Source organism: Rattus norvegicus, chromosome 8 (assembly GCF_036323735.1).
Source record: "Rattus norvegicus strain BN/NHsdMcwi chromosome 8, GRCr8, whole genome shotgun sequence".
Taxonomy (NCBI): domain Eukaryota; kingdom Metazoa; phylum Chordata; class Mammalia; order Rodentia; family Muridae; genus Rattus; species Rattus norvegicus.
In genome coordinates this window covers 52,097,115-52,119,659 of record NC_086026.1, presented here as the reverse complement: position 1 = coordinate 52,119,659, position 22,545 = coordinate 52,097,115, and the positions used below count along the sequence as shown (strand labels likewise).

The 22,545-nt window shown below is 46.6% G+C and overlaps 1 protein-coding gene across 6 annotated transcripts in view; it reads left to right on the top strand.

Annotated features, from left to right (window-relative positions):
- Grik4 (glutamate ionotropic receptor kainate type subunit 4) overlaps nucleotides 1–22,545 on the top strand; it is a 426,707-nt gene that overhangs the window by 109,092 nt on the left and 295,070 nt on the right. For 3 of the 6 annotated variants that reach the window (XM_039080793.2, XM_063264892.1, XM_017595454.3), the window contains exon 2: nucleotides 17,518–17,622. The exons of 2 other annotated variants lie outside the window; for them this stretch is intronic. The gene's annotated coding sequence lies outside the window, so the exon portion shown is untranslated. Of the gene's footprint in view, nucleotides 1–17,517; nucleotides 17,623–22,545 lie in introns of those variants that run through there. One more of the 6 variants, NM_012572.2, reaches the window with a different exon arrangement.

Here is a 22,545-nt window from a genome sequence, read left to right as displayed (position 1 = left end):
CCAGCACAAGCATGAGCTTCCAAGCCAAGAGGTGATCTTCTAGCCTCTGAGAGGTGGCCAGCTTGAACAACCTTCCACATCTTGTATGGAAGCAGGATGCCAACACCCACTCTTCACTCCAGCCAAGCTCTGCTTTGATGGTTGGGAGGGAGGAGAATGGTACCAGGGAGGACAGGGACCTGAGCACTCATGTTTTGTTTTTTTTTCCTGCTTCTTTATCTCATTCCAAGACAAGGAAGCTAAGTGGGTACCAGAGAGTGGGCCAGCTGTGACTCAGGCGTCTCTGGAGAGGCCTCCTGGTCCAAGCCCGCTCATGTAGGTTCTAATGGGTGACTTGGCTGTGGAGTCTGCACTCAGTCTGTTACAGGAAGGGGGGGGTCACAGGGACTACCCTTTCAATGTCATAAGGTAGCCAGGGTGCACCAAGTCAGCTATGTCAATTGATAGGCAGAGGTCAGAGGTCTCTTCCTTGATGATGAACTGGAGATGTCTAGCTAAGCCTCTGTGCTCAGCTCCCCTCTCCACTAATATGTTTTCCTGTTTACGTCATCCATTGGGGTTCACCCCAAGGTCTGCTTTCTGCTCTCAGAAGCCAAACTCTCCAAGGTCACAGCTGAGACCACTGTCCGTTCTCTTGGGAGGGAGGCATCTGATGGTGTAAAATTCGATCTTCATCGTCTCGGGTGAGTCCTGTGGGGGTGGGGTTGTGTCTTGCCACTCTCCTACCTGTTCGTGTCACGCATCACCTTGTGGTTATGACTTTTAAGTCATTAATTCTGCTTTATTAAGAAGGGAACTACCTTGGGGAAGGGGAATCTTGTTGAATTAGTCATGGACAGTTTAGTATAAATTAATAGAGTCGATGTTTTCCTGTTACCTTTAGTGTGTGAGGGAGTATGCTGAGAGATTAGGAAGGGGTGAAGATGGGAAGACAGTGAAAGAGGGAAGCTAAGGGAACTCGGGACGAGCGTGCCCCTGATTTGCCAGTCTATCTCTGGTCTTCAAAATTGTTTTGTTGTAAGATTTTCCAGAAAAGATTCCAGAAAAAATGTACGTGTGTGTGTGTGTGTGTGTGTGTGTGTGTGTGTGTGTGTATGCGTGTATGTATGTGTATATACGCATATGTGTGTATGTGTGCATGTGTGTGTATGTATGTGCATGTGCATGTGTGTACATGTGTGTGTATGTGTGTATGTGTGCATGTGTGCACATGTGTATATATTTGTGTATATGTGTGTATGTATGGTATAAGCGATAATGTACAACTTTGAATTTTTACAAGGTAAACACACCTTGTGTCTAGCATCCAGATTGACAAACAGCACCTGCTTGCCCTGCTCCGATCTTCAACCAATCACTATGAACCCCACGCCACCCACTGTTCTGACCTCCAATGTTATAGACAGGTTTTGCCCACGTGGATTTACTCTGCGCATGCCCTTTGGGTCTGGCTCTCCTTGATTTACTGGTTCTACTTGTGAGAATCATCCTTAGCAAGGCTCGCTCATTTTCATAGCAGTGTAGCACCATGTGACTGTCACAAGTCACCCCTCCTGTGGCTGATGGACATTTGGATATCTAGGTATTGACTCTCAAGAGGAAAGTTTTAATGCTTCAAATGCTTTTAAGTATATGTTATCCTTTTGTCTCTGGTTAGAAGCTTTTCTCCTGAGAGCTCTCCTCTGACTTCACCTCCAGCATAAAATGAGTGCCCTTCCTGCCCCCCATGGTGTCTCCTGTATAATAGATTGCAGCTCCTGGGCCAGTGTCTGCTGGGGAAGATGTTCCCACGGGCTGGTTGGTTAAGTGATTGGGTAATTGAATATATAGTACAACCCACTCTCTTCACATACTGCTCGGAGCTCATCTCAGCACCTATGAAAAGCAGGTGTTGGGGACCTAGGGCGATAGCTCAGTGGGTATTCCAGTGTGCCTTCTATTACTGTGTGAGAACACTGATCCAAAACAACGGGGGAAGGAAAGGGATTATTAGGCATGGACAGCCCAATCACAGTCCTTCAGCAGGGGATGGCAGGGTAGGAACTTGGAGAAGCTGAACTAGAAAGCACGGAGAAACACTGTTTACTGCCTCGCTCTCCATGGCTTGCTCAGCCTGCTATCCTGTACAACTCATAACCACCTGCCAAGGGGATGGCACCACCCACAGTGGGCTGGGCCCTGCCACAGTGGTCAAGGCCGATTTGATGGAGGCATTTCTCAGTTGAGGTTTCCTCTTTCCAGATTCCTCTTGCTTGTGTCAAGTTGGCAAGAACAAAGAAACAAACAACACTCTCCCCACAAAAAATTCACCCCAAAACACCAAACCAGCATAATGGGTAAATTTTGTTGTGCAAGTATAAAGACCCAGTGGGATCCTCAACACCTGTTTAAATTAAAAAAAAAAAAAGCTAAGTGTTACAGTGTGTGCATGTAACCCGTGTTCTAGAGAGAGGGAGTGGAAACAGGAGGATACCCAAAGTTTGTTGGCCAGCTAGTCTAGCCAGTCTGTGAGTTCCAGGTCCAGTGAGAGACCTGGTCTCAAAAAGTAAGATAGAAGGTGACTGAGGAAGACATGGAGCATTGACCTCTGGCTTTTACATGCATGTGCCCGCTCCTCTGCCTGCACACGTGGGTGCATGCTCATACAAGTGCTTGTGCAAACATACAAAAGATATGTAAAGAAATTGGGGGTTGGGAGCCAGAGGCATTGGTTTGAATCCACTCCTAAAGAGATTGTTCTTTTTAGGCTCAAGCTCCACCCAGCTCCTGGGTCTTGAGAGCATGAGAGTCTGAGTGCAGTCTGGCTGAGCAACATTTCCTGTTGGGGCTCAGGACAGGCTGATGCCCAGCCAACCTTGCTCGAGGGTCTCTGGATCCCTCTAGGCACACACACATGGCAGTCAGCATTGGGGTAAAATGGTGACGAATGAGGACACAAGAAGGTGCAGGAGGAAAGGAAGAGGAGGCAGAGGGAGAAGGTGCCTCTCAGTTGACCTGTTCTGCTCTCCTGAAGCCAGCCACCAGCCAGGCAGGGAACACAGCTCTCTCCAGAGAAGCACAAGTCCCAGATCCTCCTGTCCCTTGTTCAGACTGTACTGCTTTCATTGGTCTGTGGCAGAATGGAGGAGGAACACAAGCCTCTTGGACATGGTATCAGGGTGCCCTGCGTGAGTAGGTAGTTTTTCTTGGTTCTTTGTAAATCTCATTCACTGGCAAAGCAGACAGTTGCTACCTCCCTGGCTGTGCTGTGAGTGCTGTTGACTGCTCATGTTAGACTGCATTCATATACCTTTTGCTGAGCTGCGTAACATGTCCACCATGATAGAGACTCTTACCTATCTAACAGGCCTACCTGGCCTTGTACAGCCTACCTCGGGTCTGGTCGCATCACAGTCATGGCCTCCCTGGTTCAGGAGCAAATGTGATATCTGGGGGAAGCTGTGCTCCTGGGATAATTCTGTCTTGGGTGGTCTGAGGCTATGCCTGATTTCATCTGTCCCTGTACCTCAGCCAGTGTTTTGCCTTTGAGGCACGTCAGAGTGTGCCAAACCCTTCTCTTTCTAGGGTTTCTGGGCCTAAGAACAGCACCTTCTTAACCCCTACTCTTACTAAAGATGGCAACTAATTCCAGTCTCATTCACATTTGCTAATCTTTCAGCTGTGGACCAATCACACAATGTACTAGGCACTCTTCCTCAGCCAACAAACACTGACTGGTTTAATCCCCTACACCTCTAGAAAGAGGCTATCACTATTCTTACTTCCCCAAACGTCTAAACAAGGCTTAGAGCGGCGAAGTCAATGGGTGTTGGGGTCAGAATTTGTCCCCGTAGTTCGTCACCAGCATCCTCTGTCTCTCTCCACGAGAGCTTCCAAAGTGCTGTGGAAAGCCCATGGTGGCATTTTTAGAGAATTAAGATATATTTTCGTGTGTGGTTCTTAATATAATTTCTATCCAAAGTGACCCTTAACCTTGGAAGATCAGGGAACCAGCTTCTGGAAGAGTTTATAAAGCTCACAGAGAGCCGTAGGCTGAGGAGGACTGAGTCTGGCCTGCAGGAGCCTGAGCTCTGAAGGGAACACTCAAGGCTTTGTTCCTTGGTCTTGCTTCCCACATAGCACAGGTCTCCTGGCACCTCTGAACTTGTCATTTCTCCTGTGTTTACTCTCTTCTGCTCCCCTGGATAGCTATTCCCTGTTCCCCACCTTGCCCTGGTGCTATCTCAGGATGTGGTTTGGGCACATACTAAAAACCTGGCCACCTCTCGTTTCCCATTTCTTCCCACATCTGCAGCCAATCTCCAGTCCCAAGCAGGCCCAACTTCCACTGCAGATACACATCTCCCTCCCTACCACCGATACCTTGTTCATGCAACCTTCATGTTTCTCCAGGACATCAACACATCCATGTACTGTCTAGACTGTATACTTGATCTACAACAATCCTCAGACAGCAACCAGAGCTGTCCTTCTATAAAAATTCTTAACTGTGCCACCCTTACGTTTAAAGCCCTTCCCTTGGAATACAGCTCCTTCCTCTTAGCTTGCTAAGGCATTATTAAGGATACAGGCCAATGACTGACTCTCAGCCTTTGGATCACAAAGGTCCCTGCTTCCCTACCATTCAAGCTGGCTGTGGACTCTCCTCTCCTCTTTGAGTAAATACAAATCATCGTGCTGGTCTCCATTTAAGCATTCTTTCTCCTGAGGAGTCATCCCTGACCCCTCAAACCTGTCTTGAGCACACACACACCCATCAGTGTTGCCATGGCAACCAGTGATAACACTTTGGATTTGATGGCTACCTGTCTGTTGTTCCCAGCACACATTATCTCTCTTGCACACAGCAGTGTCCCCAGCCTAGTTCAAGCTGGTGTGTGGAAGATAGTCTTGAAGCTGTTAGTGACTGGGTACTATATGCAAAGCATCAGGGGACAGCCTGGACACGAGGGCTTTAGAATCCATTCTGGAGCAAGCTCTTGACTTTGCTTAAGTCATTATTCCTCCAACTGTCACTTGTATATCTGTGAAGTGGGCAGTCTTCAGGTAGCTCTGAAGCACAGGTTTAGCAAGGATTCACGTTTGTGTTAGTTGAATCTCTCATCAGACTGACCAAATGCCCAGGAAGGCAGCTTAAAGGGAGGCCATAATCATCTAGCTTTTCTTTTTCTTTTTTTAAAACCAAGTTTCAAAGCTTTCCAATCTTTCTGTTCTGCTCTTTGCCTCAGAAGTCTCACTGTAGACTTGGCTGAAGTAGAATGCACGCCACACACCACATGCTGGGCGGCTCTGAAATGTCCTTCTCTGACTTAACTAGCCACCGGCTTGACATTCAGCTTCCCACCACGTCTCGGGGCACAGACAAAATGTGGACAAGGTCTCTGCCAGAATACAGCAGGAGCAGACTCTAGCCCGGCTCCTGGTAGAACCCTCATTTCCACCCGCAGCAGCCTTGTGATCAGTCTTCACCATCGACCCACCTCTCTGCCTTCTGATCTTCTAGAAGCTGTAGTGAGAATTTCGGTCTCTTAAAAAACCCGGTTACTATGTTTTTGTTTTAATTCCAGGTATGGGATATGGGACTGCTTCAGTTTGGACACAGCTACTCACTGTGATTGTCTTGTGTTCTTGTGTGGGGAGGTGATTTTTGCCAGCTGCAGATCATTTAATTCTGGGGACTCTGGAGAGGGTATAAGTGAAAGCTGGCCAAGAGGTCAAGCTGCTGCTGCTTTTGCTAATGCAGGATTGCTGGTTTGCTGTCGAGTTTGCTGGATTGCTAGATGTTCTGACAGTGAAGATTGAACTTGCCCCTGGGTACCCGATGCCCCAAATCAGCAGGAAGTAGTCTAAAGAGGTCTATGTCCTCTTTCTAACCTTCTTTCTCTTCAACCTAGTTTTGGGGGGTTGGAAGGAATTGGAATGGAAAAGGATTGGAGGGGGTAGGTATAAGAACCCCTTAAAGTAGCCAAAAAAGAAAAATAGCATCTACAAGACTCCCACAAGAGTCTGCCATCCAGCTGAACTTAGCATTCTGGGGCCTCTCTATCTCAAATCTCTGAACTCAAAATTCTTCCAGAAATATGTTCCAGGGACCTAAGATCTACACAGCCACTGCAATGAGCTCTGTGTGTGTGTGTGTGTGTGTGTGTGTGTGTGTGTGTGTGTGTGTGTGTAGGTGTTTGTGTGTGTACGTTCTTGCCTTTGTGATAAAGTGCTTAAAAAAAAAACAACTTAAAGGAAGAAAATTTTATAGTGGTTCACAGTTTTGGTAGTTTCCATTGACACAATATTCCTGGGTCCCTGGAGAGACAGAGAAGTGCATGGCAGAGCAAAATTGCCCACCTGAGGGGAACCAGGTAAGGGAGAGAAAAAGAAGGAACACCCACATCAACTTACTCCATCTAGCCAGACCCTACATCCCAGCAAGGTCAATCAACTTATGAACCCATTGTTTGATGTGGTGATGATGTCTGAGCCCCCATGATCTCATGGCTTCTCAATGTTTGCATTACCTGCTGAGGACCAAACCATCAACATGTGAGCTTTTAGGGGAATACTTCATATCCAAATCCACTTAGCTCTCTTCAGCTCTCTTGAGGGTTCACTTGCTTCCTCTCTTGATGCCCTTTCCCTCCAGGATGTGCTGGTAGACAGAACCTAGCATCCTGCCTCTTTGCTCAGATAGCCAATTTGGCTGTGGGTTCTCCCATGTCCAGCACAGAGCCTTGAAATTTTCTGGTCCTCACCTCATCTTGTTTGCTGTCAAGAAAATTGCAACCAGGAAGCTTCCAATGCTGCCCTTGGCTCTGCTGTCACAATGATCAATAGAAGGTGTTAACTGCATGGGCTCTAGGGGCTGCTCCTTTTCCAAGCTGAGGCAGTAACCCCTCTGGGAGCCCAGGATGCTCCAGTGCACAGGCCTTAATTCTGTACTGTAGATGCCTACACTGTTTGTTGTTTTTATACACATGCCTCCAGGTCCAGTCACAGGACACCTGTGGTGGGCATTGTTCTAGGTACTCTAAATATGGAAGAAATAGAGAAAAACTCTACTTTGGATGGTCTCACATCTTGGCAAGTGTGTGTGGGAGAAACCTATAGAAATAAGAGTTGTAAGGAGTTGTAGTATTCTAGGTGAGACTTGCTGGAGGTGGAGGGTAAGAAGGATGCTCTCCCAGGAGTCAGGGTAGAGTGTACCATCAGAGTCTGAGAACAGGCCTTGAGGTAGGAGCATGGAAGGCTGTGCTGCAAGAAACTTGAGGCCCTAGACTCTGCACATCAGGCTGCTAGGGTGATGGTACCCACAATGTTGTTGGTGATTGAACTAAATGCCCTAAAATTTGTCCACAAGGCCAGTTCAGTCCTGTGGAAAGAGCGGCCAGGTCTGCTCCAGGGTCTGCATTTGCTATTCTATGGAAATTACTTACCTACCTGGAGTTTCTGTCTCTTAGTCCTTGGAGGAAAGTTGATTAGATTTCTTCCTAAAAATGCATGGTGAGTGTATGCATGAAGAAATGGATGGATTTTATACCTACCTATCCCTCAGGGGCCATAAGTGCCTTCAGACCCTCATGTCAGGTAGCTTAACATAAAGGGGGCTGCCTGCCAATTCAGAAAGGTCCCAGCTGAGACTTAGTGTTGAATATATTTGGTGCTTGTGGTGTTTTGAATGAGAATGGCCCCCATACAATCATAAATTTGAATGTTCAGTTCCTAGTTGAGGAAACTATTTGGAAAGGATTAGGAGGTGTAGGTAGCCTTGTTAGATGAGGTGTGTCACTGGGGATAGGATTTGAGGTTCCAAAAGCTCAAGTACTATTCTCACTTCTCTGTCTGTCTGTCTGTCTGTCTGACTATCTGTCTGTCTGACTATCTATCTATCTATCTATCTATCTATCTATCTATCTATCTATAATCTATCCATCCATTCATCTATCCATCCGTCATCCATCCATCATCTATCTATCTATCTATCTATCTATCTATCTATCTATCTATCTATCTATAATCTATCCATCCATCTATCCACCCATCATCTATCTATCTATCTACATCTCTCCATCTCTCCATCTCTTTGCATCATGCTTTTGGATCAGATGTAAGCTCCACACTCTCTTGCCACGATGGTTATGGACCCCAACCCTCTGCAGCCACGAATCCAAATTGAGTGCTTCCTTTTACTTACCTTGGTTATAGTGTTTCACGTGGCAACAGGAAAGTAACTAAGATGGTGCCCAAGTTAATATTGGGACCATCAGGCTGTATACAGCTGGCCTGGGTGTTTGGAGGCTCTGAGTTAGACTGGAAGGCCAGCTGTGGTAGTCTAGAAGTACCTTTCTTCTGTAATTCTGGAAAGTTCCCATCTGGTGCCTGCATTCTCTTGCCTGCTGGCTTCTCCTTGGGTCTCGTGGAAAAAGGAAAATGTTGGGAAGTTGTCCTTCCAGTGGTTAATGCATTTCATGCTCACTGTGTCCCCCTGTGCTCTGGTTCTGGGCAATTACCCTCCTGCCGGGTTTTGTTGCTGAGCACAGCAGGTGGGCCTTGTTTGTAATTCACTTGGACCATTAACGCTGGGTTGGCACCATAAGGGCGGCTGATCCATTCCGTGCCCCTAACCCCAGATGTCATTTGATAACGGGGACATTAAGATGGCTTTGGGGGTCCAACTGCTTCTGCAGTTTAAAGCAATGAGAAGCCTTATCCAATGCTTGTCGCTGGGTGCTCACAATCATCTGCTCTGATGGAAAATTTGTACCAAATACTTCCCTCTGACCGTGGCGATTTGGCCCTGGACAGTCCCAGCACCAATAACAGGAACAGCTGTCAAGCTTTGAGCACTTGCTGCTTTCGGGCACAACAAGACCCGCAGCAAGACTCTGAAAGCAACTTACAGATGGCCGACGTTACAGATGGAGAAACTGAGGTCTGGAGAGGTTGCTTGCTCACCTGGGGACACATGTGTGAGCAGTGGAGCCTGGGCTGGTCACATCACCTCGTGCTGAGACTCCACAGAGAACGTTCAGTGAATGGGGCGGCGATGGGCGACTCTCCGGCTAGCCTCCATGTTCCTGTTTGCTAGCATTACTGTGGAGATGAACCACCGAGTAGGGTGAAGATGAAAGGGTTAAAAATCCTCTTTTAAAAAACTCTTTGTGTATGCATGCCTGCATGTGTGCATGTGTGTGTGCTCATGTGTCTGAGTGTGGTGGTGAGTAGACACTTGGCATGTGCATATGCAGAGGTCGACCTTGGGGGTCAATCCTCGATTTCTATCTTGCTTAAGACAGGGGCTCTTGTTGGGCGCGGTGGTACACATTTTTAATTTCAGTACTCGGGAGGCAGAGGCTGGTGGGTCTCTGAGTTCAAGGCCAACCTAATCTATGGTGAGTTCCAGGACAGCCAGGATTATACATAGAAACACTGTCTCAAAAAACCAACCCAACCTAATCAACCAACCAACCAACCCACCAACCAACCAACCAACCCACCAACCAACCAACCCATAAAGAAACAAACAAATTAACCAATCAAACAAACAAAAGGCAGGGACTCTTGTTGTTTATCCTCACTGTATATGGCAGGCTAGTTGGCTCTTAAGGTCTTGGGGTTCTTCTTTCTCTGCCTCCTATTTCACCATAGGCACTCTGGGTTGTAACCATGTCCTACTACATCTAGTTTCACGTGGCTTCTTGGGGTTCTGACTCAGGACTTTATATTTGGAAGAGAAGTGTTTTATCCACTGAACCGTCTCCCTAGACTCCTAAATCTTGCTAGAGGTTGACTTTTATCAACCATCAAATCAATCAATTGATCATCAATCAATCATACATTTACAGAACTCCAACTAGGTGGAAACATTATCCTAAGTGTTTTCTAGAAAACAAACCCAAAGAAGAATCCATGCCACGAATCTAAGAGAGGTAGAGAATTGGACATAGGAGTGGAATGTTGAGGTGTCTGGAGGAAGGGGTGCTAGAACTCACCACAGAAATAACATTTAGGAAAAGCCTTTCTTAGCTCAATGGCAAACGACCACCATGCTTCTCAAGTGCAGCACCTTCGCTGATGCCGGAGTGATGCTGTGCAGTAGACTATGGTAGATTCGTTTCACAGGAAAATGCAGAGAACTTTTGTTCCCACAGAGAACAAGTGCACAGCTTTGAGCTTGACCTTCTGACTGCAAGGTCAGATCCCCTTCCCTCAAAGTCACCCAGCGGTAAAGCTCCAGGTTTAGGGCTGGGCACAAGCCAGACCCATCAGCATGTTTGATGTCCCGTGTCTTTTGGAGGCTGGCTCTGGAGCTGCCTGGGGCTCTGTCCCCTTGGAAATTCACAGAATGTGTGTTTTCCCTCAGTGCCTGGATGCTCAGAAACTGTTTTGTAGTTTCTGGGAACATTCCCTGTACCCTGACTCGGGGTTGGATCCCATCAGTTTCCCTCAGGGTTTCTCCTGCTCCCATTCCTCTCTCAAATTGCTGTTTGCCCTTCTGTAGCCCCCTTCTTCTCCATGCACCCCACACCACCCAGGAACCCCATTATTGCTGCTTTCCTCCACACCACACCTATCCCCAAACCCACAAAGGCTCTTTATTACCCAGAGGAGCAAGTCCAACTCTCTTAACCTTGTCCTTTGAGGCCTTGGAGAACCTCAACTCTCTTAGAATCATAGACACACATCTTTGGAGACACTTCACATGCAGCGAGTGTCGGGCAGGTTGGCTTGGATTCTATATTGATACTTTGCCCATTGCTGTGGCCAAATATCTGATGAGAAGCAAGTTAAGGGAGGCTTATGACTGGGAAGCTTATGACTGGTAGTGCACAAGGTTCACAGCCGTGGCAGCAGGAGCATGAGGCTGCTTGCTTGCTGCTTGCTTGCGTGAGTGTAGATCAGGAAGCAGAGAAAGGAAAAGGCTGGCTCTCGGCTCACTTTCTCTCCCCCACCCCCACTCCTTTGTTTTCATTCTGGGTGCTCAGGCCACGGAGTGGTTCTGTTCACAGTCAGAGAGCATCTTCACCCCTCAGTTACTCCTCTCTGGGAAAGTTTTCCCTGACATAACCAAACCAAAGGTCTATCCTGTTAATACACTAGGTATTTCTAAATCCAATCAAGCTGTCACTCAAAGTTAACCATTACGGTTATTGCTTTGTGGTTGCCCCTTACTTCCTTCAGTGTGCCAGCAGGAGGCCTGGACCATAGCCTGCATCTTCTAAGACTCCTACTCCAGCAGCAATGGCACAGGATGCCTTTCTGTCTCTATCTTCTAGCCCTGGTCCCTGCTTAGTGGCAAAATCTACATGAACGAGAAAGCTGCAGCTTTGATGTGCTGTTTCCTGAGTTCCCATGTCCTTTCATCATCAAATAAGGTCACTGGGTTTTCTCTGGAGTTCCTTGAGGAAGCCAGTGCATTCTACCACTCTAATGCCTACTAGCAGGAAGCACGGTGGGACAGACATGCATGATTGCTGGTGCATTGCCCTGGAGCTGCTAAGCTTCTCCAACATGGCAGTGCCTTCTGGGTGTGAAACAGCATCCTTGATCTTTCCTCCTGCTTCTAGCAGCCAGAGATGGGTTCTTAGGGTGTGTGCTCTGTCACTACAGCTCCTGTGATGATAATGTGTGTTGGGGAGGATACTGAATGCTTAGCTTAGGTTGTTGAGACTAGATTAGGATGGGTAAGGATTGTTAGCTCCTGGACACTCAGCCTACAGAGAGGCTTGCTGTCTCAGGCCAACACCAAGCAAAAGTGACAGGAACCTGATGTGATTTCTTCTGTGGCCTGTGGCCAAGGGTTTCTGTAGAGTAGCTCCTGGAGACGATGCCCTCTGTACCCTGAAAAACATGGCTGAATATGATGACTCAGTCAGTGGCTTCTTCCACGAGACTGCTCTCCTTGCGTGGAGAGCCTGGGATCTAGCTAGCTGAGAACAGAAAGAAGCTAGAGTCTCACTGCAAATTGACTGAGGTGGTTGGTAGCCATGGTGAGGAAAGGATGCCTAGAAGGAGGAGACTCAGCCCTGAGTAGCAACTCCACTTCCCTTTGGGTATCCAGAACACCTATACCAGGAAGGAATGTTCCAGAGAGGGTAGGAGAGTCCTAGGCAGGCCCGGCATCCCTGAGCACTTGATCCTGATGAGTTCAGATGTGATCAGCTTCCCTCTCCTGAACAGGGACTCAGGCTCAGGGGTACAGAGTGCTTGCTAGCCTTAGAGCCAGCCAAGGAGAGACTCATGACACTTTGCCTTTTAAATTATTTAAATTATTGATTAAGCTTTTTGCTCAAAAGAGCAAACCGACCTTTTTCTATTAAAATGCAAACAGAACCCTGTAGAATAAAGCCTAAAGCCCTCCCTCCTACAACTGGCGTAGGTCCTCAGTCCTCTTCCAGGGGTAGTTGGCCAGAGTCACTTTGTACCCTCAGCCTCCTCGAAGAACCGGTGCTAGGCTCTGCCCTAAGTGGATGACAATCAGAGGAAAGGGGTAGGTCGTGCCAGCCTTGCAAGCTTCTAAATGATTCCTTATTGTTGGCCTGTAGAATAAGTGAGTCATTATTTTGAAGAGGATGTCCATTACTTTGTGTGAACTCTTATCATAGAAACTTTCTCTGCTGTCGTTATAGACTTGCACGTGGCTCAGGCTGGCCTCATACCCATTATGTACCCAAAGATGACACTTCTGACTCTCCTGGTTCTCCTTTCAAAATGCTGGGATCATAGACATATGCCACTACTCCATTTTAAATGGTGCTGAGGATAGAACTCAGGGCCTTGTGCATGCTGGGAAAGTTCTCTATCAACTGAACCCACACCCAGCCTCTGGACCTTTATTTAGTTTTTAAGGTTTTCTAACTGCTGGGAGAGCTGAGGGGCTGATCCAGGAATGTTTGCCCAGATGGCTGAATCTTTGTCTGTGCTGTCTAGGATTTAAGACAAAGCTGGTAGAGTCCTGCTTTCTGAAACTGACATCTAAGACATCAGGATTGCTTATGTATGTGGTTACAGACAGGAGCAATGTACTGGAGGTGTTCACTTGGGGTAACACAGCCAGGCTGAGGGTGTCCAAGAAGCTCTAGGTCTTGGGACTTCTTCCTTATCGTATTAGATCAGCAACCTCTGGCCTTGACCCTGGGTGTCATCCTCTATGAGTCTCAGATAAACTTCTGGCTTCCCAGGGAGACACTTTGATTGTCCGCTATGACGCAGGATATCACTGCATCCCACCTCTTTCTAGGTTGAGCATCCTCGCTTCTTTCAGACTCTCCAAATGCTCATCTAAGAGTCTACAGAGCAGGTCCCCTCCACCTCCAACATATCAGCGAGATTCCAACAGAGGAGAGAGGACACCCTTTTACAGAAGGCATTAGACCCTGCCCTAAGATCCGCTCTCCCGCATCTCTTCCCTCATGGTTCTCCCTCTGCAGACAACTCCTCTGCAAGGGCTCTGAATGTTACCCATACTTGAGCACTGAACTGCTTTCTTTCAAAACCGTGACACACGTAATCTCTCCAAGGAGCTCATCTCCCTCAGAGCAGCCAGTGATGTTTCCTACACTCCAAGCCAATCTCACTCTTCCTATCAGACTTTGTGGTCCTCTGTGTGCCTGCAGCTGACAGTTGGCTCCCCATCTTATTATGGCCAACCACCTACTCAGAGGCAGGAGATGAGGAGGCTGAGCCCTACAAATCTTATCTGAAGGGTGATAGGTCCAGTGTGAGGCTCACAGGAGACATTGGCTTTAGGTCACATGGCTTATCCTAGGCCTGGGAAATCAGGGAGCTTGATCCTAATGAGGACATTGATTATCACAGAAGATTCACATCGAGGAATCTCTGGGCTTGTCTATTGCAGTGGACAGAGCCATTTCTAAAAGCAAGGCTCATGTCCCACTAGGGACCTCATGTGCTGTTTTCTCTGAGCTGATCTACTCCTTGCCCATCGCCTCCTGTCTTTAACTTAATCCTAATAGGCTATCTCATGCTACTATCCCCAGCCAGATGTTTCTTTTTCTTGTGGCCTTTTAGAGCAGCAGACCTCTTTGAAAGTCAAATTACTCCTTTCACGGGAGTCAAGGATCAGGTATCTTGCATGTCAGATATTTACATTATGATTCATAACAGTAGCAAATTATAGTTATGAAATAGCAATGAAATAATTTTCTGGTTGGGGGTCACCACAACCTGAGGAGCCGTAGTAAAGAGTCGCAGCATCAGGAAGGTTGAGAGCCACCACTTTAGCAATGACACTATCATCCGCAAAAGTTCACACTCAAGAACCATGCAAGCCAAATTATAAATATTAACAATAATCACAAAGAAATCCAATGCCTCAAGTAAGTTTCCAGTTTTGTGTTGTGTCCCATTCATAGCTATCCTTGGCCACATGCAGTCTGTAGGCAGAAGGCTGTGCCCCTTGAGCTAAAACATCCTATGTTTCCCCTTCACTGTCTGTAATGAAGGCCTGTGCTTCCAGAATGTCAGGTTCACGTCACTTAACATCATACATGTTAAGGCATGGACTCTATGCCAGGGCTTGGAGAACTGCCTGCAGGGTATAGTCACTTGATTTAACTATTCAAAGAGGGACAAAGGATGAAGCAGATCCTCGCCAGGGAGTCAGGTGCTTTGGTCAGCCCAGGCATGGAAACCATCTGCACCAGTTTGCTCCCAAAGTACTTTCTTCATCTGCAAAGCAATTCTTCATGCATTACAACATTTGGTCATCCTAGTAACCCCGAATGGTAGGTAGTGTGAGTGCAGTTTGCTCTTGTCATGGAAGAGGAAAGAGGAAAGGGGGACCCTCAGAGGTTAAATGACAAGCCCAAAACCACAGAGGTCTTCAGCTGTAGTGTGCTGATAGTTTTCCTGGTCTGGCTGAGGTTGAGTGGGGTAGGGGGACTGATTGCTGAGGAGAGAGCTTCTGGGGCCACATGGAGGGTGTCTGGTATTGCAGAGAGAGATTCTGTGACTGAAGGAAGAGCTTCTGGAGCAAGGTTGACTTGGAGCTACATTGTGGAGGTGAAGATGCTCGAGTCATTCCAGTAAGCAGGCCTTGGAGAAAGTCTTGTCAGGATATGTGGAAGCAGGCTGAACAGAAAGGCTGAATGGGTCTAGAGAGATGAAGAAAGGAAGACCATGCTTACTGAATGCATTATGTCTATGACCCAGGCACCTGCCTTTCCAGTGAGGGGTATAGTCTTCTGTGGTCTTATGTCTCTGGAAACAAAGCCCAGGGAAATCAAACAGTCAGTGTCAGGACACACAGCAGCAGCTGGGGTAGGAAAGCAAGCATGTGCTCTGGCCTCTAGTGAGGAAGGCTTGTTTAAAGGTGTGTTAGAAGCCTCAGTCTGAAATCTATTTGGGAATGGTTTGGGTGTGTATGTGTGGGAGGGTTGGATCCAATACTTTTTGTTTAATAGTCCTTGAGAATTCTGGATGGGTGTCCCTTGCTTTGTGGTCTGTTGGCTACCAGGTATCTGTAGTTATGATGAGCATGGGATACTCTCAAAGTCAGGCTTGGGTTGGGCAATCTGTCCAGCCATCAACCCTCCATTCTGTCCCTAATGATAAATTAGACCAGGCTCAGCTCCTGCTGCCAATGTCCAACACTCCCTGTCGACTCTGCTATCTTATAACTCATTACAAATCTGCTACCTTATAACTCATTATAGATGATCAGGAACAGCTTTATATGGGGGAACATTAATGGTTGAGGAGATAGGGGCTGAAGTTTTTTTTCAGAGGGTATCCTCAGACTCGTGCTTCCTAACTCAGCAAGGTGTGCAGATGACTTGAGACATATACCATACCTTGTTCTCCAACATCATTGTATAACGTCACCATCTTCCCACCTGTCCTCAAGTACCTACTGCATGCTAGGTCCTAGGACACACAAAGAAGATGGGAGGAAAGAGTAGTGAGTAAAAATAGGGTCCTGGATATGATGACCCTGTATCTGCCTTTGCTGGTCGCACGACTTTGGCAAGCCACTCGATATTTTTGTTCTCTGGCTTCGTGTCTGCCAGTGGGGAGAATGAATGAGTGTGTCTGCCCCACAGAGGTCTTCTGAGGACCAAATGAATTGAAAATGGGGTTTTTGTACATAGTAAACACCCATAAATAATCAATAAATGCTGTGTAATCATGGAATTCCTCAGGATTTCAGAGCTTAAAAGATCGTTTGAGAACATTTAGCCTGACTCCTTCATTTTGCAACTGGAAACTGATGCTCCAAGAGTTGACTTACAGAGCTTGTGTGTCCAGGCCCTGCCTCTCCAGGCAGTATTGCATCCTGCCGCCATCTTACCTGTTGCTAAAGAGATGAGGTATTTACAAAGTGCTCCTCAACTGTGTTAGGAGACAACATTAAATTCTCCCTCAAGTGGCCATGGAGTCTGGGAGAGGAGATGGCTTGTTCCCCTGTGGTGGCTTGCCACCACCCTAGACCCTCTATCTGAGCAGCTGCCTGCTGCTTGCTCTTTCTCCCAGCCAGGGGGAATGAAAGAACAGCAGGGAAGCAAACAACCATTTGTCTTGAGGAGCCTGGAGCGGCAGGAGAAGTAATCAAGATCTTGTTGCCCACAGCTGAGAGAAAACCTGTAATTAATCTGACTGCCCCTCTGATTTTCTCTGTCCTTTTTGCCACCAAACATTGTCTGCTGGCTGTCAGCCCCCTCTCTGTCCCACCCAGAAAAATCACGATTAATGATGTGGTAGTCCCACGAGGACAGGAGAGGATAGTGCAGGGAACGCTGAATGAGAAGAGTTGCCCTTCAGTGCAGGAGGGCTGGGTCTCCAGACAGCATGCATAGCCACACAGGACTGTGGTGGGCTGTCTTCAGGCTATGTTTGTCCACTCCATCAACTGGCCACTAGTGTGAATCAGTAATTGTTTATTGAGCTCCTGTGCAGAACAGGCCCCATTGCATGTGTGTTGGGTAGATATACGCCTGGAAGAGATGTTCCCTGCCCTCCATGACATTATAAGTGTCAGGGGAAACAACTATGTCAGGTTCATGCAATTTATCTATTTGTGGTTGCCTCTTGTGAGCGCTGTCCAAGGTGCTGGAGGAGCTGCTGTGAATGAGAGGGAGAAAGCACCACAGGGTAGGTTTTATGCTCAAAATAGAGACATAGAATTGGGGGATCAGAGATGATTCAATTTGAGGCATGTTCAAGGAATACCTCTCCTAACTTGGGGAAACTGAATAGCCTGTAGGGAGGCCAGCTGGTTGGGGTTAGGAGGTCATATTGGGCAGGTGCATGGGGAAGCAGAAACAGAGAGGCAGAGTGTCAGGTCCCACCACAGTGCTCCCCTAGTCTTGGGAGAAAGAGGCTGTCACAGAGCAGTTCTGTGAATGGCACCTTTGAGCTAGGCAAAAGACAGTAAAGGGCCAAGATGGGGAGCTTCGGTTGGGGCAAAATTATACTTAGATTGTGAACTCCTATCCAACATGTTACCTACCTAAGCAGCTTATACCACTTCTAAATTCATTCTTTTTTCTTTCATTATTTCAACAGATACCGTGTGAGTACCTACTATGTGCCAGTCTGTGCCAGGTACTAGGGACACAGGTGGAAAAGTCCGAGTTGTTCCCTGCTTTTCTGGTTCTTGTTGTCCCGGAGGTAGGCATTGCTTTTCCTGGGTTTTCAATGAATGAATAGAAATGGGAGCTCTGATGGTTTTGGCTTTAACAGAGTCTATTTCTGAAGGTCAGGGACCAGCACCAACCTGTTTGAATGAGGCCCACCCTCTGCTTTTGTGATTGACATGGCCACCCAGGATGTCCAGAACAGTACTCCCAATAATGCTGCATTGGTCTGCATCTGGCCTTTTGACCTTCCAAGTTCAACCATATCCCAAGTTCAAGAACAATGCCTGGAATACTTTACAGACTCCGTAAATAGTGTCAAATGGGTAAATGAACTGTCAAAAAGGAAGAAACTGGGAAAATCCAGTCCTACTGCCTTAAAGCAATACTAAACACAGCCATTCACATCAAATGCTTTCCATTCATGCCATCTAGCACCCGTCATGGTGATTATCATGCAGACAGCTAAGCAGGTGTCGGATTAATCCTGTGTGTTTCATTTGATGACGGAACTACACGCAGTTCATGCAGGTGTAACTTTTGTTGTGCCTGGCTCCAAAGTCTGCCTGAACCTAGAGACCACTTCCCAGAACAATGATTCCTAAGGTCTGGGAAGCCCTCAACCCTGGGCCCAGTGGTGAGAGATAACCCGCCAGGCCTTATAGGAATGGAAAGGACCACCTGTAGCATGAACGGAAGGCTCAGTGGTTTGCAGCCCCTCACCAAGTGTTGGGAGAGTACGTCCACCAAACAAGCTCTGTTACAGATCAGAAGGCTACATCCAAGGAGACTGAGTGTAAGCTCAAGGTCACCCAGAGCCAGGGCTGCAGGCCTCTCACTCCCTCTCCATACAACTGTTTCCTTGGGAGAGCAGAAAACTAGGACTTTCAGTTCTTCTGTAAAAACTACAAAGGATTGAGGTGTTGGCCTTGCACCAACATGCATAAGGATCTAGTCTTTTTTTTTTAAAAAGACTTATTTATTTATTTCAAGTATGTGGGTACACTGTCACTGTCTTCAGACATACCACGAGAGGAGATCAGATCCCATTACAGATGGTTGTGAGCCACCATGTGGTTGCTGGGAATTGAACTCAGGACGTCTGGAAGAGCAGTCAGTGCTCTTAACCAGCCCCAAGGATCTAGTCTTAAAAAGCTAGCAGCTGGATTAAAATGTTTGAATAATTTAGGGTCAGAGAAGCCAGGGTCCTAGCGTTTAAAGCACCATACTCCCCTCAACCCCCGACCCCCCAAATCAGGAACCTCCTCTCCTGTTAAAACTACATGAAGCTTCTTAAAGCAGGCCTACCCCAGAGTCTACTTGGCACACACACACAATCCTAGCTTAGGTATGCTTGCACGCCAGTGTGGAGACAGTCAGTCACTGAAGAACCAACAGCGTAATAATAAGTAAGAGTACCAGGCTTCCCTTGAGACTGACTCTGCTTTAATCTGTCTCTGCACCAACGCTCAGTGCTGTGATCTGCATGCCAAATGTTTCCCATTGGCTCCTGTGTTTGAGCATTTGGTACCTGGGTGGTGCTGCTGTTTGGGGAGCTTGTAGAACCTTTAAGAGGTAGAAATTAGCTGGGAGAAGTGGGTCGCTGGGGAATGGGGCTCACGGGTTTCAGCCTGGCCCTCCTTTTAACCTGTGTTCTCTGCTTCCTCTCTTCTGGGATATGGGGAATCCCAGCAACACGCTCCAGCCCACTCTGAACTCTGCCATGACTTCCCCTCTCGATCTATGAGCTAAAACAAATTCTCCTTTTAAGCTACTTCTAGCAAGTATTTTGTCACAGCGGGGAGAAAAAATACCGACTACATCAAGAATTAAAGGACAGATTCCGGGCCTCGTTTGTTATCATTGGAGTTTCCTTTACTCCTCTGTTCCCTCCTGGATTCTCCTCTGCCTTCCTGCAGTAGGGGGCCATTTGAGGCCTGATGCTCATTGAACAAATAGGCACCACGCATCCACTGTTTATGTGGAGACTCTGGGGACACCACAGAATGCTGGGGACAGTCCCTGCTCTTAAGAGGCTCATAGTGATCCCAGCTGGAGACTTACAGCAGCATCAGCCAGAGAGGAAAGTGCTGCCTCGGAGTCAAGGCAGGATGCAGTGCAGGATGCTGGCTCACAGAGGAGGGCCTGATTCTAGGGATGTGCAGAGGGGAGGAGACACACAGACAAACACATAGACACACCAACATACACACAGACAGACACACAGACAGACACACAGACACACACATGCACACACATACAGACACACAGAGATACATACAGACACACAGATACACTCAGATATACACATAGATATACATACACACAAACAGATACATGGATACACACAGGCATACACACATGGACATATATCCACATACAGATATATATACACACAGAGACACACAGAGACATATACATACATACATACATACATACATACATACATACATAATACATGCACACAGATACACACAGGCATACACAGACTGACAGACACATAATACATACAGACACACACAGACACACACATACATACACACACAGACATGCACACAGGCACATGTAGACACATACACAGAGAAAGACACAGATACAGACCTATGTAGGACACAGACACAGATACACACATATACTCTCATACACACACACACACACAGAAACACAGATACAGACACACACAGAGACATACAGAGACACACACAGATGCTGAAACACAGATACAGACACAGCACTGATATACAGAGATATACAGAGACACTCACACAGATACAAACACATATACAGACACATACACAGACACAGAGACAGACTCACAAGACACCGTACATGCAAACACACAGAGACACACACAGACACAGAAACATAGAAACAGATACACAAAGAGACACAGACACAGGCATAGAGACACACACAGAGGCACAGAGACACAAGTACACACACAGAGACACACACAGATAAAGACACACCCACAGACACACAGATATTGACATACACAAAGGCACACACATATACACATATTGGTAGGTATACATACACACATATACACACACATACACATATATGCACACACACAAGCACACACAGACATGGATACACACAGAAACACACAAACATGCACACACACACACACATACACACACAGACACACCCCTTAGGAACGTGTGCAGGGAAAGCTGCAAGGTATGATGGGAAGAGTGAGTGTGTGCTCAAATGTGGGGTGCCATGAAACACCAATAACTTCTACAGCATAACACACCTAAGGAAAAGTGCACAATGGATCTTACTGTGTAGCTAGCATCTGAGTGAAAAGCAGATCATCCACTCTGAAGAAGCCTCCGGGCCAGCGTCTAACCTGAGCAGAGAGCTTTAAGTGGTTATTTATTTTATAGCATAATGGGTTTCATACCTGCACATAACCTACTTGGAGCATATTCTACTCCTGTTACTCTTTCTTTCTCTCTCTCTCCTTCACCTTAATCCATTTCTCTTCCTTAATAGTTTCCCATTGACTTCTGCATTGGCTTTGCTTCTGAGATTACACGTGAGGCAGAAAACGTGTATTACTTGTGTTTCCGAGTCTGGTTTATTTCTGTTAGCATCATGATCTTCAGCTCTATTCATTCTCACAGGTGACGTGGCTTTTTTTCCTCTGTTGATGACAAATACTCCATTGTATGTGTGTATGCTTTCCTTTATCCATTCATCTGCTGGCAGGCGCCTAGGACAGTTATCTAACTTGGCTATTGTCAGTAGCACAGCAATAACCTCAGGTGTGCAGGTCTCCAGTGTATGTTAGTATGTGAACTTCATTTCCTTCAAGTATATACCCAGAAGTCATAGACGACATAGTAGTTTTATTTTTAGTTTCCTTCCTAACCTTCCCTCTCTTCCTCTGTCCTTCCCTCCCTCTCTCCCTCCTTCTCTCCCTCTCCCTTCTTCCCTCCCTCTCTCCCTTCCTCCCTCTCTCCCTTCCTCCCTCCTTCTTTCCTTTCTATTTTTTGATTTTCAGAGATAGGATTTCTCTATGTAGCCCTGCCTGTCCTGGAACTTACTCTGTAGACCAATCTGGCCTTCAGCGCAGAGATCTGTCTGCCTCTGCCTCCCCAAGTGCTGGAGTTAAAGGTGGGTCTTTATACTAATTTCCTCAGCCTGTACTTACTAATTTACCTTTACACCAACAATGCATCTTTCCCCTGGATCTTTGCCATTATTGGTTGCTTTATTTTTCTCAAAGAAAACTATTCTGACCAACAGGAGATGGAATCTTAGTATAGTTTTGATTTGTATTCAGTGGCTAAAAATGTTGACTCTTTCCCCGAGTATTTATTGCCCATTTTAAAAAATGTCTGCAGGTTGGGGATTTAGCTCAGTGGTAGAGCACTTGCCTAGCAAACGCCAGGCCCTGGGTTCGGTCCCCAGCTCCAAAAAAAAAAAAAAAATGTCTGCTTAGTTGAATTGCCCATTTATTGGTTGGATCATATGTTTTTTTTTGTGTGTGTTCATTTTTTTGGAGTTCTTTGCAGATTTTGGATATTAGTTCCTTGTTGGCTGAATAGGAAGCAAAGATTTTTCTCCTATTATATAGGCTGTCTCTTTACTGATTTTATTTTCTATACTGAATCTTTTTAGTTTGGTACAATCCTGTTTGTCAATTCTTGCTATAATTTGTTGAGCCATTGAAATCCTATTTAGAAAGTCTGCCTAGCCCTACAGTTTGAAGTGTTTTCTCTCAGTTCTCTAGTTATTTGGGAGTTTTGGGTCTTCTGTTAGGATCTTTGATACACATTTAATTGATTTTTGACTCAGAGAGAGAGAGAGAGAGAGAGAGAGAGAGAGAGAGAGAGAGAGAGAGCGCTCAGTTTCTAGTGGCTCTGAAGTTGACTGAGGTTCCTTTGTTTTTTTTTTGTTTGTTTGTTTTGTTGTTTTTGTTTTTTTTTTTTTTTGAGCTGAGGAC